General features: G+C 46.1%; 1 protein-coding gene and 1 non-coding gene across 2 annotated transcripts in view; one reads left to right on the forward strand and one right to left on the reverse strand.

The window, feature by feature from the left end:
• The window catches only part of SLC7A7 (solute carrier family 7 member 7), a 29,720-nt gene that overhangs the window by 4,625 nt on the left and 10,088 nt on the right, over positions 1-15,007 (forward strand). The window lies entirely within an intron of this gene.
• Positions 11,301-11,373, reverse strand: TRNAG-UCC (transfer RNA glycine (anticodon UCC)). The gene has a single exon. It is a non-coding gene; the product is annotated as a tRNA-Gly (tRNA).

The following is a 15,007-nucleotide window of genomic DNA, read 5'->3' on the forward strand; positions in this document are numbered from 1 at the left end:
ATACCAGACTTGTGTTTGAGGCTGGGCTCTATAACTGTGTGTAGTGACTGTTACTTCCAGACTCCTGTGAGCATGACATGAGATTCAGTGAAAACCATAAATCATGACTCAAGTGTAAAGTATTAATGATTATGATTAAAATTGCTCTCTCTCGGTTGCTTATAGGACTTTGTTCTATCTCTAATAATCTTCAGAGGGACATAGAGATCTGGAAGAAGGTTCAGAAGGGCAACCGAGATTGTAAGTAAGAATTTAGGGGCATACGATTCATGAGTTTCTTCCTTCAGCTCTTGTTTAATGAGCAACCAGTACAAGTCGGATGCTGAGATATTCTGTCCAGATAGGATCTAGGCAGTAATAGCTCATTCATCTAACCGTAACCCTTCAGGAGGAAACCAAGAAGTAGGGAGAGGAAGAGGCTTACAAGCAGCTGGGAAAGAGGCCCCCTCAGAGCAAGCGAGACGACTTTCCTCTTGTGGGGAGGAGCGCTTAAGATGACAGTGCAGGGACTGTGATGTCTGAACTGAATTTTGAATAGAAATGTAGCCGTCTCCTGAGACACTTCTCACAGAGGGAACTGCGTGTGAAGGTGCAGGGTACAAAAAGGCGCAGAACCGATTCAAGAATTCCAGGTAGTTGGTATGGCTGGAATGTGGGTAGGAGAGGAATGAGAAGGGAGAGACTGGAAATGTAGTCCCAGGGCCAGCTCCGCAGGGGTTTATATGGTGCCGGAACAGGTTGGACTTTATCTTGAGAGCAGGCAGAAGCTATTGATTTTCAGTGGAGACATGAAATCACATTTGCTTTGAAGAAGAACTCTGGCTTTGTGGAGAGTGTTTTTGGAAAAAAGTGAGAGACAGAAGGTAGGGGCACCAGGTTAGGGAGCTGCAACCTGAAGGGTAGTGACGACCTGCACTGTGGGCTGTGCCTTTGGAAGGGAGATGAAGGGATGGATGAAGAAATAGTCATGGGCTTCCCTGGTGGCGCAGTGGTTGGGAGTCCGCCTGCCGATACAGGGGACACGGGTTCGTGCCCCAGTCTGGGAAGATCCCACATGCCGTGGAGCGGCTGGGCCCGTGAGCCATGGCTGCTGGGCCTGCGCCTCTGGAACCTGTGCTCCACAACGGGAGAGGCCACAACAGTGAGAGGCCTGCAAAAAAAAAAAGAAAAGAAATAGTCATAAGGTGGGATTTCTAGGACTTCTGGGTGTGGAGGGCTTCGGAGCTCTCAGAGATGATGCTAAGGATTCAGGCTTGGACAGATGGGGGGTGATGGGCTTGCCTTCTGAAATAGGGAAGGTGGGCTGAGTGATGAGGTAGAGGGTCACCTGAGGCTTCCGCTGGGATGCTCATGTGCCCTTCCAAGAGCTGTGCCTTCCTAGGGTCATCATGACCCAGAGTTGATCATTTTCCCCCAACTGAGTCACACTTACCTAAAAAAGAGGTACATGTTGATGTCAGTCTATTAATGGACATGGTGAGCATACATATGTGATTTCTTTTTTAAAATTATTTTTATTTATTTTTATTTTTTGGCCGCGCCATGCTGCATGTGGGATCTTAGTTCCCCAACCAGGGATCAATCCCGTACCCGCTGCGTTGGAAGTGCGGAGTCTTAACCATTGGACCGCCAGAGAGGTCCCACACGTATGATTTCTAATGAGCAGAAGGCATGTGTTCGCTATCAAGACACTCCCTTCCTAGTACCATAGTCACTGGGGAACCCATCTAGTAATCAGGGAATTCCTTGCAGGGCATGGAGCCAGAACAAAGGAAGAAAGTTTTGACTATTTGAGGAAAATTTACTGAATGCGGTGGGTTCTCTAAAGTATGAGGCTGAAAGGTAGAGCCCTTCTTGCAGGGAACTCATGGTTAGTGGAGAAGAAGGGCAAAAATAGTCAGTGAAACATTGTATATGGTGAGTGCTGGAGGGGGCTTGAGTGCGGCTAATTCAGGAGGTGAGGTCCGCACTTAGTACCCAACACTGAAGGACGGAGAGGAGTCAAGGGGGGGCGGTGAGGAACCCACTCACCACAGCCTACAGAGCCGACGCCATCGGACGCTCTGACACATCTCATTCCTCTCACCCTCACTCTCTCCGCTGCAGCTCCAGGCCTCCCCTTCTTGCTTTTCTTCCAGTTTGCCTGCCACACTCCCGCTTCAGGGGCTTTGTACTTACTGTTCTTTCTGCCGGGAAGGCTTTTTCCCCAGATGCCTTCAGAGCTTATTCCTTTACTCCATTCAAGTCTTTGCACAAATATTGCCTTACCGGAGACCTATCCCATCTAAAATGGTCACTTGCAGTCTCCCAGCCGGTTTTGTTTTTCTCTATAGACTTCTTACCACCTGACATTAATTCTTTACTTGTTTATTATCTATCTTTGCCTCTAGAGTATCAACATCATGAAAGTAAGGACTTTGTTTTGCTCACTGCTGAGCCTAGAACAGTGCCTGGCGTCCGCTAGGTACTCAGTAAATGTCTGTTGAATGAAGAAGGCGTAAGGAATTCTAGGCACAGGGAAAGGCAATGTAAAGGCACAAAGGTGAGAAGAAGTGTGGGGCGCGGGCTGTGCATGGGGGATTGTGGGATGTGAGGGGACAAGGGGAGGCAAGGGGTTAGCGCACGAGGCCAAACCTTCCTAGAGGGTTTAGATTTTCTCCTGAAGCCTATAAGGAGCCACTGCAGGATTGGAAGGAGGGAGCAGGGCAGCTGGGGTGGGACCTAAGAGCAAGTCTGGAGGCAGAGACATGGGTTAGATACTTTTCTTACCAATCTAGGTAGGAAACGACAAAAGCCTGAATTGCTGTTTTCCCAGCACTGGTCATTGTCGTTATGGAGCTCTCGTGTGTGTGTGTGTGTGTGTGTGTGTGTGTGTGTGTGTGTGTGTGTACGTGTACAGGATGGGCAACCCAGTCCGAGATTACAATGGATCATGATGAGTGTTGTGACTTGTGAGGCAGAGGGAGCCCAGGAGGAAATCTGAATAGCCTAGGGGTTTGGAAGTTCTCCATAAGGAAGTTGACACCTGAGTGAAGAAGAATTAACCGAGTAGAGAGGGAAGAGGAGCATCTCAGGCAGCAAGAACGAATGTGTGAAAACTTGAAGACAAGAAAGGACATCTTTGAGACACTGAAAGGAGCTCAGGTATTGCGTTTAAGGTAGGAAATGTTGAGAGTTGGCCTGCAGAGGTAGATGGAGGTCACAGGATAGGTTGTTCAGGGCTTTATCTAAACTGTTCTAGTTATTATTGCTGTGTAACAAATCACACAAAACTAAGTGTTTTCAAACAGTCATTTTATTCTTTCGTGGTTTCTATGGCTTAGGAATTTGGGAAGGGCTAAGTGGGGCAGTTCTGGCTCAGGGTCTTATGTGGTTGTAGACAGATGGTGGCAGGAGCTGAAACAGGCGGAAGCTGAAGCAGATGCAGACAAGATGGGCATCTTTTTCTCAAGTCACGTCAGGGCTTTTCCATGTGGTCTCTCTATATGGACTACATTGAGCTTTCTCACATAATGGCAGCCTCAGCGCAATCAGACTGTTTACTCGGTGGCTGAAGGCTTCAAGAATGAGTATCCGAGCAAGCAAAGTGGAAGCTGCATTGCCTCTTATGACCTAGCCTCTGAAGTCACATGGTATCACTCCTGCAGCACTATATAGGTAGAAACATTCACAGAAGACCATCCAGTTTTAAGAGGCACAGACCCTATCTCTTGATGGGCAGAGCGTTAAAGTCACATTGTATGAAAAGCATGTGGGATGGGAGATATTGTCGAGATATCTTTGGAAAATATAACCTAGAACACATGCTATATTAAGGAGTTTGGTGGGCTTCCTTTAAGGCAATGAAAAACCTTTTTGGGCTTTCAAAGTAGGGGAGTGATATTTGTGATTTTTAGGAAGATTATTCTGACTTTGCAGGACGAAAAGCAGTGGGACCAGTTAGGAAGCTGTGCCATGATCCTGGTGAGACATGCTGGTGGCTTGGACTACAGTCATGTTTTGGGGATGAAGGTACTGGTTAAAACTTGGACACCGGGCTTCCCTGGTGGCGCAGTGGTTGAGAGTCCACCTGCCGATGCAGGGGACACGGGTTCGTGCCCCGGTCTGGGAAGATCCCACATGCCGTGGAGCGGCTGGACCCGTGAGCCATGGCCGCTGAGCCTGCGTGTCCGGAGCCTGTGCTCCGCAACGGGAGAGGCCCGTGTACGGCAAAAAAAAAAAAAAAAGACTTGGACACCAGTTAGATATGGGTAGAGATTGTCAATGATGATAAGATACTGAGCTTTGGCATCTGGCTTGGGCAACTGGGTGAATGGTGATGCCATTTACTTATAGGGAGAACACTGGAGGAGCAGTAGTAGGTTTGCAAGAAATTGATGGGATCAGTTTGTGCCTGGTGATGTTGAGTAGGTGGTTACATATTCCTGTGTATATGGAATCATGACAGTTGGGCTGGTGATATACTTTTGGGAATCATCAGTGTATAGTAGCTGAAATCACAGTAGCAGATGAGATGATCCTGGGACAGGATATAGAAAGGGAAGAGAAAAGGGCTTTGGATAGCATTCTTGGAATTCTTAGAATTATAAGAATCCTTAGAGTACCAACGTTGAGGGAGAGGTATTCTGCAAAAAAGGGGGAGAAGCAGCATCCAGAGAAATAGGGAAACGTGGAGAGGGTGAGTGGAAGAGAGCAGTTTGGCCAACAGTGTCCAGTCTGCTAAGAGGTCAAGCTAGATAGGACTGAGTGGAGTTGTTTGGATTTATCAACATGAAGATCACTGGTGACTTTGGAGAGGGAAATTTCAGGGCAGTGAGGGCGGAGTCAGATTTCAGAGAGATTTTATTTATCCAGCATGGTTTATTGAGTATCAACTCTGCCTAGTTCTGGGTTAGGCCCTGGGGATACAAGGATAACTGTTACCCAGTCTCTGCCCTCACATAGCTCACAGTTGATGGGAGGGACAGATATGTAAAGTGTTCTGAGGAAAGGCAGTGCACCCAAGGGAGGTGGGTTTACACTCAAAAGTAGCCTTTCTCGGAAGAACTGTTAAATAAAATATGGAATGGAACATCGTTGGAATTGACAAGAAGGAGGTCAAGGGGAACTTTGGCAGGCTTTTCACTGGAGTAGTGGAGCAGATGTCAGACTGCATTGTGGAGAAAGGGCAGGGAAGGGAATATAGATGTGCTTTCTAGAAGATGGACCCTGGAGGCAAGGAAGGCGGTTGTTAGTGGAAGGGACCAAAGCTGAGGGGGGAGTTTATGGGAAAGACTTAAGACCACCTTAGTTTGGTTTGGGGGTGCGTTTCTGGAAAACTTGGATGAAATATTCATACCCTACAATGAAGTCTTCCCCACGGTTGGAATGCTTGGGATCCTGGAGTCAGCATTTCTGTCCCTTGAACAGTCCAGGGTGCATCCTCATCCCTTTGAAAGGCAACGGTGCATGGTGGTGAGGAGCACGGCATCAGGCAGGTTAACTTCATTAGTCTCAGTTTCCTCATCTGTAGAATAGGACTCTACCTCACAGAGGCGTGATCTATATTTCTACCATACTTTCACCCTTTCCTATTCATCAGTGACAAATTTCGGGAGAGCATATATGATTTCTACTTCTGTCCGGGTGGCTTATGTTTCCTTTACAGGTGTAGTCCTCCTTTAGAACTGCTGATAAACTAACTACAGCCCTAGATAAGCTAGTATTGCTAATAGACCTTGAAATCATTTACGGATTATTGCTTAGGTAAGTTTTTTGTATGCATGGGTGACTTCACTCATTGCATGGTCAGGGTAATCACATGCTGCCCTCTCTACCAGGAACTCCACCTCCCTTCCCCCCACCCCAGCATCAGCCTCTGTACACTCAGTGCAGGTAACAGTGGTCCTGGTGCCCACCTGCACCCACTTCACTCCCCCAGACTGGATGGGTTGCCTCTCAGTGACTTTCATAACACCTGATTCTTGTATTCGCCCAAGTTTACTTTTCTGGGAAGGCTGGGGACTGGGTCTTAATCAAAGATTCTGCACAGGGTCTGGAACAGAGTGGGTTCAAGCTCAATACATGCTTATTGGATGGATGGATGCATGGAAGAATGAATGGATGAATGGATGAATTCTGAGTTCTGAAGGAACTTTGCTGTCCCGTTCAGGGCTCTATAAATGGTTACTTTTCCCAGCCAGAGGGGTGTGCATTCAGCCCCTCCTGAAGCTGATTACTCTGGCTTCTCAGAGCTCTTTGAGGATTGCCCCAGTTCTCTGCAGCCAGGAAGCCCTGTTACCCCAGGGGGAGATAGACCCACTCCCCGGCCCATATCCTTGCATGCAAACGGGGGGCATATAGTGTAGTGGAATGCGTACAAGCTTTTGAGCTGGCCACTGGCTGAGTGGGCTCGGTTTTCTCAATTGTAAGATGAAGATAATAAACCTACTCTGTCAGATTAACTTAGATGATGTATGTAAGAATGTCAGCGACCCTGTGACCCAGTTTTTTTGGTCTAGATTTCTGCCTTTTGTTAATGGGATGTTTTATCTCCTGTGTATTCGGTCTGCCTGCTGTACCCGTCGGCCAGCAGCACACATGCGGGGCCGCCTGTGAACAGACTACTCTTTAGGGGTCAGGCGGTCTCGGCATCCCTGACGCTTGACCCTCGTGATCTGCGTGTAGTAGGTGGTTTTCAGTGAATGTCGGCTGGAGGAGTGAACAGATGGTACAGCTCCAGATTCAGCTTGGCCGAGAAAGGCATTGCATCTCTTGGCTCTCAGGGTGTTGGGGGCTGAGGGCCACTGTGGGGCCCGGGCAGAGGGGAGGGCGGCTGCTCAAGCCACTCGTGGACGCTGTAGGACTTCAGATCTCTGAGAGCTTTGGCCACTGTCCTTGGGCAGCTTTTCCTGGTACTGGAAAGCTTCGTGTCTTGTGGCTAATGAGGTGGAACAGCCAGATGCTGGGCCCCCAACTGCCTTTTGCCCTTTGAACTTTCTACTTGGAAGCTAGTTGCCTCTTCCAGAGGGATTATCCATTTTAAGCTGGGAGTGAGGAAGCTTACATTTCTTTTTTTTTATAATAAATTTATTTTATTTATTGTTTATTTTTGGCTGCGTTGGGTCTTTGGTGCGGTGCGCGGGCTTCTCATTGCGGTAGCTTCTCCTGTGGCAGAGCTCGGGCTCTAGGCTCACAGGCTTCAGTAGTTGTGGCGTACAGGCTTCAGTAGTTGCGGTGTGCGGGCTTCAGTAGTTGTGGCACGTGAGCTCAGTAGTTGTGGCTCGCGGGCTTAGTTGCTCGGCGGCATGTGGGATCTTCCCTGACCAGAGTTCGAACCCGTGTCCCCTGCATTGGCAGGCGGATTCTTAACCACTGCACCACCAGGGAAGCCCAGGAAGCTTACATTTCATGTTCCACATTCACAGCAGCAAGGGGACTAGAGTCAGAGCGCTGAGGTCTTTCTGGTATGGGGTCAACGTGAACTTCGGAACAAACTCTTCACCAGCAGGGAGGGAGGTGGAGCTCTGTGCTGGCCTGATCCCCAAAGCTTTTCAGGGGTTCACCTTTGGTCTCTTCCTTTTTCTATTCTCTTTCTCTCTGCCTCAGAAGAGGCTAAGGGAACAGCCTAGAGGAAGCTGGGGAAGGAGCTAGGGACAGTGGGTCCCAACCTCGGCTGACCGTTGGAGTCACCTAGCGGGTTTAAAAAAAACACTTGGGACTTCCCTCGTGGTGCAGTGGATAAGACTCTGTGCTCCTAATGCAGGGGTTAGGGTTCAATCCTTGGCCAGGGAACTAGATCCCACATGCATGCTGCAACTAAGGAGCCCACCTGCTGCAGCTAAGACCCGGCACAACCAGATAAATAAATAAATAAATAAATATTAAAAAAAAAAATACTCCTGGCCCCTTCCTCTCCCTCTCTTTTCCCCCAGCCAAATAACTCTGAACCACTGGGCAGAAGAATGGAAATTAGCTTGGAGAACAAGACTTGAGGAAGCAGAAGGTTCCTGCTGAGGAGAACTGTTGGGGGCCTTGGGAAGAAAGGTTCTCAATTGTCACCATGCTTTAGAATCACCCAGGGAACTTTAAAAACATGCCGATGCCTGGCTGTAGCCCAGAGCTTGACTTCATTGTCCTGGGTGGGGCCCGAGCACTGAACTTTGTTAAAGCTTGTAGAGTGATGCTAGTGTGGAACCAGGAATGCTGAGTTAAGTGAGGGTTTGGGCTTGCTGTGATCAAGGTGGTTCTCTAAGTGATGATTTTGTTTTGTGATGACCTAAGAGTAGCCCAGAGCAGGCAAATCATCAGGCTCCGCTGGGGAGCCCCGTCTCAGACCTCCCGAACCAGAACTTCAGGGGTGGAGCCCCAGAGCTGTAGGTTCACCCTCCTCAGGGGATCCTCAGGCGATCCTGATGTTCAGTCAGCCTTGGGGACCCATTTCTGAGAACCTGGACTGGACCTAGCTGAGCAAACCAGTAAGGATCCTGTTACCAAGGACTCGCTGGCTTTGAGGCGGGAGCCGATGGAGCGGTTAATCGGTGAGCCTCCTGGTGCAAAGTGCTTGCTTGCTCCCTCCTGTGGTGCAGACCCACAGCAACTGAAGTGCTGGCTAGGCCCCAGAAGGCAGGATGGGAAGCTCTGATCCAGTGACCCACAGGGCTTATGCTCCGTGTGTCTTCTTGCCAGATGCTTTCCCCCCTGAAGCCTGAGTAAGCGACATGGTTATGTAGCCTGAAAAGGTAAAAGTGTTTGAGGACCAGCTGCTATCTGAGAGATACAACGGCACCTAGGAAGGGTGGAAGAAATAATCGATCAAGGACTCAAGAAGAAAAAGTGATTTTTAAGATGCAGAGAGTATCCTAAACCAGCATTCAACAACAAAAAACAAAACAAGCAGTAAAGAAAACAAGGAAAAACTTGAAATGTCTGGCTTTAGGCAGAAGAGCTGAGGCTTTTTTGGAGAGCTTAAATCTGGTCCTTCTGAGGGAACAGCCTTGGTAGAGTATTCCGGAGACATCTGGTTATTCGCGGGCCTGAGTGTACCAGTTAAGGGGCTGGACTGCTCCCCAGCAGTGTGACTCTGACTATGCATAGACCAGCCTAATGCAGAGACGGGTGGTTTTTCTTGAGTAACATGTGACACAGAGATTGCTCACCCCAATTAAGCCCACAGGCCGCTATACTTCTGCTGATTGCTGGGGAATGAATGACGTCACCAGTCAGAAGACACATGAGATATGTCACTGGTGACTTTGAAGTTCACGATAGCAAATGGAGTGGCAGGTGGAATCTTCATCTCTTTGTCACTTGAAGTCTGTGTATGTGAAAGAAAACAGAGAACACAGAACTGAGTCCTGGAATGTAAGTGCTAGGATACCAGAGGATACACTCTGGTGAGGGATGGAGCAGATGTTATAGAGATTGGGAGAGATGCACTTAATAAAGGTTTAAACTGAAATTTTAGAGGAAGGGGAAAAATACACAGATAAAAGTATACATCTGGGTAGTTTGGAGGCTATGAGGTATTATAGAGAAAGAAGAATAAAGTTGGAAAAATTGCTCAGTAATGCATTTGGAGAAGCTAGAAGATTGGGAGTGATGCTTTTGGACTCATCAACATTTCAATGAGGCTAATAAACACATTTGCTTTTTACATTTACTGCAAGGAGGAAACAATTTATTTGATTAGAATATGACAGCGACAGAGTATACCTTGTTTGGGCTTCTCTGGTGGTGCAGTGGTTGAGAATCTGCCTGCCAAGGCAGGGGACACGGGTTTGAGCCCTGGTCCGGGAAGATCCCACATGCCGTGGCGCAACTAAGCCCGTGCACCACAACTACTGAGCCTGTGCTCTAGAGCCCACGAGCCACAACTACTGAAACCCGTGCACCTAGCGCCCGTGCTCCTCAACAAGAGAAGTCCGTGCACCGCAACAAAGAGTAGCCCCCGCTCGCTACAACTAAAGAAAGCCCGTGCACAGCAGCGAAGACCCAACACAGCCAAAAAAAAAAAAAAAAAGTATACCTTGTTCAGAAGTGATGGATTTGCTAGAAAAGCTGAGATTGATATAGTATATCAAAGAGAGATGTACTTGTATGAGGATCTGCTATAATAAGGGATGCCTGCTGCCTCTGGGCAAGGTTACTTTTTGATTCTTTTGATTGCAGTGAGAGGGAAACTTCAGGACCAAGACACAGAGACCTGTCAAAGGATTTCACCTCTCCTTTCTCTCTTTCCCAACAAACGTAATGGACAGTACTACCCAGTACTGCCTCCAGCTTTTTGCCTGCAGGAGGGCTGCTTTTCACAACTAAACAGGAGAAGTCTCTTCCTTCCTCATTACAGATACGTGGCCCATCTCTTAGAAAGGACACCAAGGCCCTGGCCTCTGTTAATCCCATCTCCTTACCTTGGGAAGAAGAATTATTACATAGTGCTATCAGAGGGCTCTCAGATAACAGTTAGGGATTTTTCCTGAAGATCTCCCATAGTAAAGTACATGGAAATAAACCCTCATCCTAAGGGAAGAAGCATGGTGAAGAGAACACGAAGATAAAAGCAAAAAGAAGTAGGAATGATGTAACTGTGGGCATTTACTGCACACTCTCAGATCAGAAGAATAAGTGTTTTGCTTTCCTCATAAAAATCATAAAATTTGTACGAAAGGGAAATATGATAGCAATGGAAGCTTCAATTCTCTGAGCATCTTTTGCTAAAATCAGTTGCATTCTATTAGAAGCAGTACCTCTCTACATTAAAAAAAATGGTTTATTATGGAAGATTTCAAACATATACAAAAGTAGAGCAAATTGCACAGTGAACTCCCAGGGTTCAAGCACCAGCATCAATGATTATCAACATCTATGCTCCAACCACCCCTTCTCACCCACACTAGATTATTTAAATCATATCCAAGACATCAAACCATTTAATCCATAAAGGCTTCAATATGTATCTCTAAAGGATAAGGATTTATTATTATTTGACATAACCAGAGGCAATGTGGAATCCTTGTGAGGAAGTGATTATGCCTTCTCAGAGTTTATGTCCCAGAAAAAGAAATGCTGGTTTTCCTCCAAAATGTACTCTAAATTTTAGGCAAAGAGATTGCAGAAAAGTTCAGGGCAAAGAATTACAATTTTACAACCAGGGATTTAAAAACAGAAAAAAAACCAGGGGTGTCTTCAAAATGAAATTCTTTTTTTTTTTTTTTATTATTTGTTTATTTATTTTGGCTGCACCAGGTCTTAGTTGTGGCATGTGGGCTCATAGTTGCGGCATGCGGACTTTCTAGTTGTGGCCTGCACGCGGGATCTAGTTCCCTGACCAGGGATCGAACCTGGGCCCCCGGCATTGGAAGTGCGGAGTCTTACCCACTGGACCACCAGGGAAGTCCCTTCAAGATGAAATTCTGATACAATAAATTATCTTATTTAGGAAGAATAGGAGAATTATCTGAAGAAAGTGGTGTGATTGAACACATTGATTTTTTTTTAAACTAATTGATTTTTTAAAATTTATTTTTTTATTTTTTAATTTTTGGCTGTGTTGGGTCTTCATTGCTATGGGCTTTCTCTAGTTGCAGTGAGCAGGGGCTACTCTTCTTTGCAGTGTGCGGGCTTCTCTTTGTGGTGGCTTTTCTTGCTGCGGAGCAGGGGCTCTAAGCACGTGGGCTTCAGTAGTTGTGGCACACAGGCTTAGTTGCTCCATGGCATGTGAGATCTTCCCAGACCAGGGCTCGAACCCGTGTCCCCTGCATTGGCAGGCAGATTCTTAACTACTGCACCATGAGGGAAGCCCCGAACACATTGATTTCTTTTTTTCATTTTAACATCTTTATTGGAGTATAATTGCTTTACAATGGAATGTTAGTTTCAGCTTCACAACAAAATGAGTCAGTTATATATATACATATGTTCCGATATCTCTTCCTGCATATCTCCCTCCCACCCTCCCTATCCCACTCCTCCAGGTGGTCACAAAGCACCGAGCTGATCTCCCTGTGCTATGCGGCTGCTTCCCACTAACTATCTACCTTATGTTTGGTAGTGTATATATGTCCATGCCTCTCTCTCGCTTTGTCACAGTTTACCCTTCCCCCTCCCCATATCCTCAAGTCCATTCTCTAGTAGGTCTGTGTCTTTATTCCTGTTTCACCCCTAGGTTTTTCATGACATTTTTTTTTCTTAAATTCCATATATATGTGTTAGCATACGGTATTTGTCTCTCTCTTTCTGACTTACTTCATTCTGTATGACAGACTCTAGGTCTATCCACCTCATTACAAATAGCTCTATTTCGTTTCTTTTTATGGCTGAGTAATATTCCATTGTATATATGTGCCACATCTTCTTTATCCATTCATCCGATGATGGACACTTAGGTTGTTTCCGTCTCCGGGCTATTGTAAATAGAGCTGCAATGAACTTTTTGGTACATGATTCTTTTTGAATTATGGTTTTCTCAGGGTATATGCCTAGTAGTGGGATTGCTGGGTCATAAGATAGTTCTATATGTAGTTTTTTAAGGAACCTCCATACTGTTCTCCACAGTGGCTGTATCAATTTACATTCCCACCAACAGTGCAAGAGGGTTCCCTTTTCTCCACACCCTCTCCAGCATTTATTGTTTCTAGATTTTTTGATGATGGCCATTCTGACTTGTGTGAGATGATATCTCATTGTAGTTTTGATTTGCATTTCTTTAATGATTAATGATGTTGAGCATTCTTTCATGTGTTTGTTGGCAGTCTGTATATCTTCTTTGGAGAAATGTCTATTTAGGTCTTCTGCCCATTTTTGGATTGGGTTGTTTGTTTTTTTGTTATTAAGCTGCATGAGCTGCTTATAAATTTTGGAGATTAATCCTTTGTCAGTTGCTTCATTTGCAAATATTTTCTCCCATTCTGAGGGTTGTCTTTTGGTCTTGTTTATGGTTTCCTTTGCTGTGCAAAAGCTTTTGATGAGCTCAGATTTTTAGAAACGATATGCAAGAGATAATGAGAGGTGACATAATCAAGACTAAATAAATAAAGGAGTGACCCTGCAAGGAGAGTGTCCTGAGGTTAATGCCCAGCATAAACTAAGACCTGAAGAAGTTACTAAGGCCAACAAAAGTTTCCGAGAGCAATGTTTAGAGTGAGAACAGCAGGGACAAGGCTGGATGCTCTGGGGGCAGTTAGATCTACGATAACTAGATGGTGGAAAGGAGAGGCCACAGTCCCTCTTTTCCTCTAACTTGACCTGCAGAAGGATTGCTCACCTAAGAAAGGGTTCAATAAAAACCAAACAGGCCGATAGATCTAGGCCAACAAAAAACAAGACCAAGAGAGTTGAGGAGATAGTAATAAAGCGTGTCATTGCTTTAAATGTTTTTAACTATCCACTTGCAAACAAATGGAAAGAATTTATAATTAGTTGAGATGACAGAATGACTACTAGGCATCTCCAGGACCTTGGAGAACAGGAAGGGTGTAAAAAGGAAACTGTTGACTGACCTATTAGTTTCCTATTGCTGCTGTAGCAAATTACAACCAATTTAGTGGTTTAAAACAACACAAATTTATTATTTCACAGTTCTGTAGGTCAGAAGTCTGAAAAGGGTCTCACTGGGCTAACATCAAGGTGTCAGCATTGCCATGTCCCTTTCTGGAGGCTCTAGGGGAGAATCCATTTTCTTGCCTTTTCTAGCTTCTAGGGGCTCATAGCCCCCTTCCATCTTCAAAGCCAGCAGTAGCTAGTCAAGTCTTTCTCACATCAAAAGTCTTTCACATGGGCTTCCCTGGTGGCACAGTGGTTGAGAGTCTGCCTGCGGATGCAGGGGACACGGGTTCGTGCCCTGGTCCGGGAAGATCTCACATGCCGCAGAGCTGCTGGGCCCATGAGCCATGGCCGCTGAGCCTGCGCGTCCGGAGCAAAAAAAAAAAAAAAAAAAAAAAGGCTTTCACACTGACTCTTCTGTTTCTCAGGGCCACTGTGCCTACCACAAGTGATAACCTGGCTTTCCAAGAAAGAGAAGGAGGGACTTCCCTGGTGGCGCAGTGGTTAAGAATCCGCCTGCTAATGCAGGGGTCATGGGTTCGAGCCCTGGTCCGGGAAGATCTCACATGCCGCAGAGCTACTAAGCCCGTGAGCCACAACTACTGAGCCCGCGTGCCACAACTACTGAGCCTGCGCTCTAGAGCCCGTGAACCACAACTACTGAGCCCGAGTGCCACAACTACTGAAGCCCATGTGCCTAGAGCCCGTGCTCCACAACAAGAGAAGCCACCGCAATGAGAAGCTCGCACACCGCAACGAAGAATGGCCCCCGCTTGCCGCAACTAGAGAAAGCCCACACACAGCAAGGAAGATCCAACGCAGCCAAAAATCAATAAAGTAAATAAATTTCTTTTAAAAAAGAGAAGGAGGTGGATTCTGAGCATGCTGCACTGGTAATCTGAGGTTGATTCCTCCCCAAATTCTAGGCTCATCTGTTAAACCTGGTTAGCAAAGTGTGAAGGGAAGAAAGGAGGATCTCTAGTAACCTGTACAGATTTGCTAAAAACAAGCTAACCTCATTTTTTGTTCAATTTTAATTTTTTATTCAAGTGTAATATACAAAAGGAACTGTACACATGTCATAAGTGTACAGCTTGATGAATTTTCAAACTGAGCACACATGTGTAACCAGCATCCACATCAAAAAGGCAGCCCCCTGAACCTCTCGTGTGTTTCTCCCAGTCACTCCCCTGTGCCCCCCATGCACACGCTAAGGGAAATCACTGTTCTGACTTCTAGTAGCATAGATTAATTTAGCCTGTTTTGATGTAAATGGATATAAAGGGTATGTACTCTCTTGTGTTTGGCTTGTTCACTTAATACATTTGTGACATTCATCCATAATTTTGTCTGTAGCTGTAGATGGTTCTTTCTCATTTGCTGTTTAGTATTCCATTGTATTCATTTAGCCATTCTATCGTTGATTGGCATTTGGGTTGTTTAAATTTTTGACTATGACAATGGTATAGCTATGAACATTCTAGCA

The sequence above is a fragment of the Delphinus delphis genome, chromosome 2, assembly GCF_949987515.2.
Source record: "Delphinus delphis chromosome 2, mDelDel1.2, whole genome shotgun sequence".
Lineage (NCBI taxonomy): Eukaryota > Metazoa > Chordata > Mammalia > Artiodactyla > Delphinidae > Delphinus > Delphinus delphis.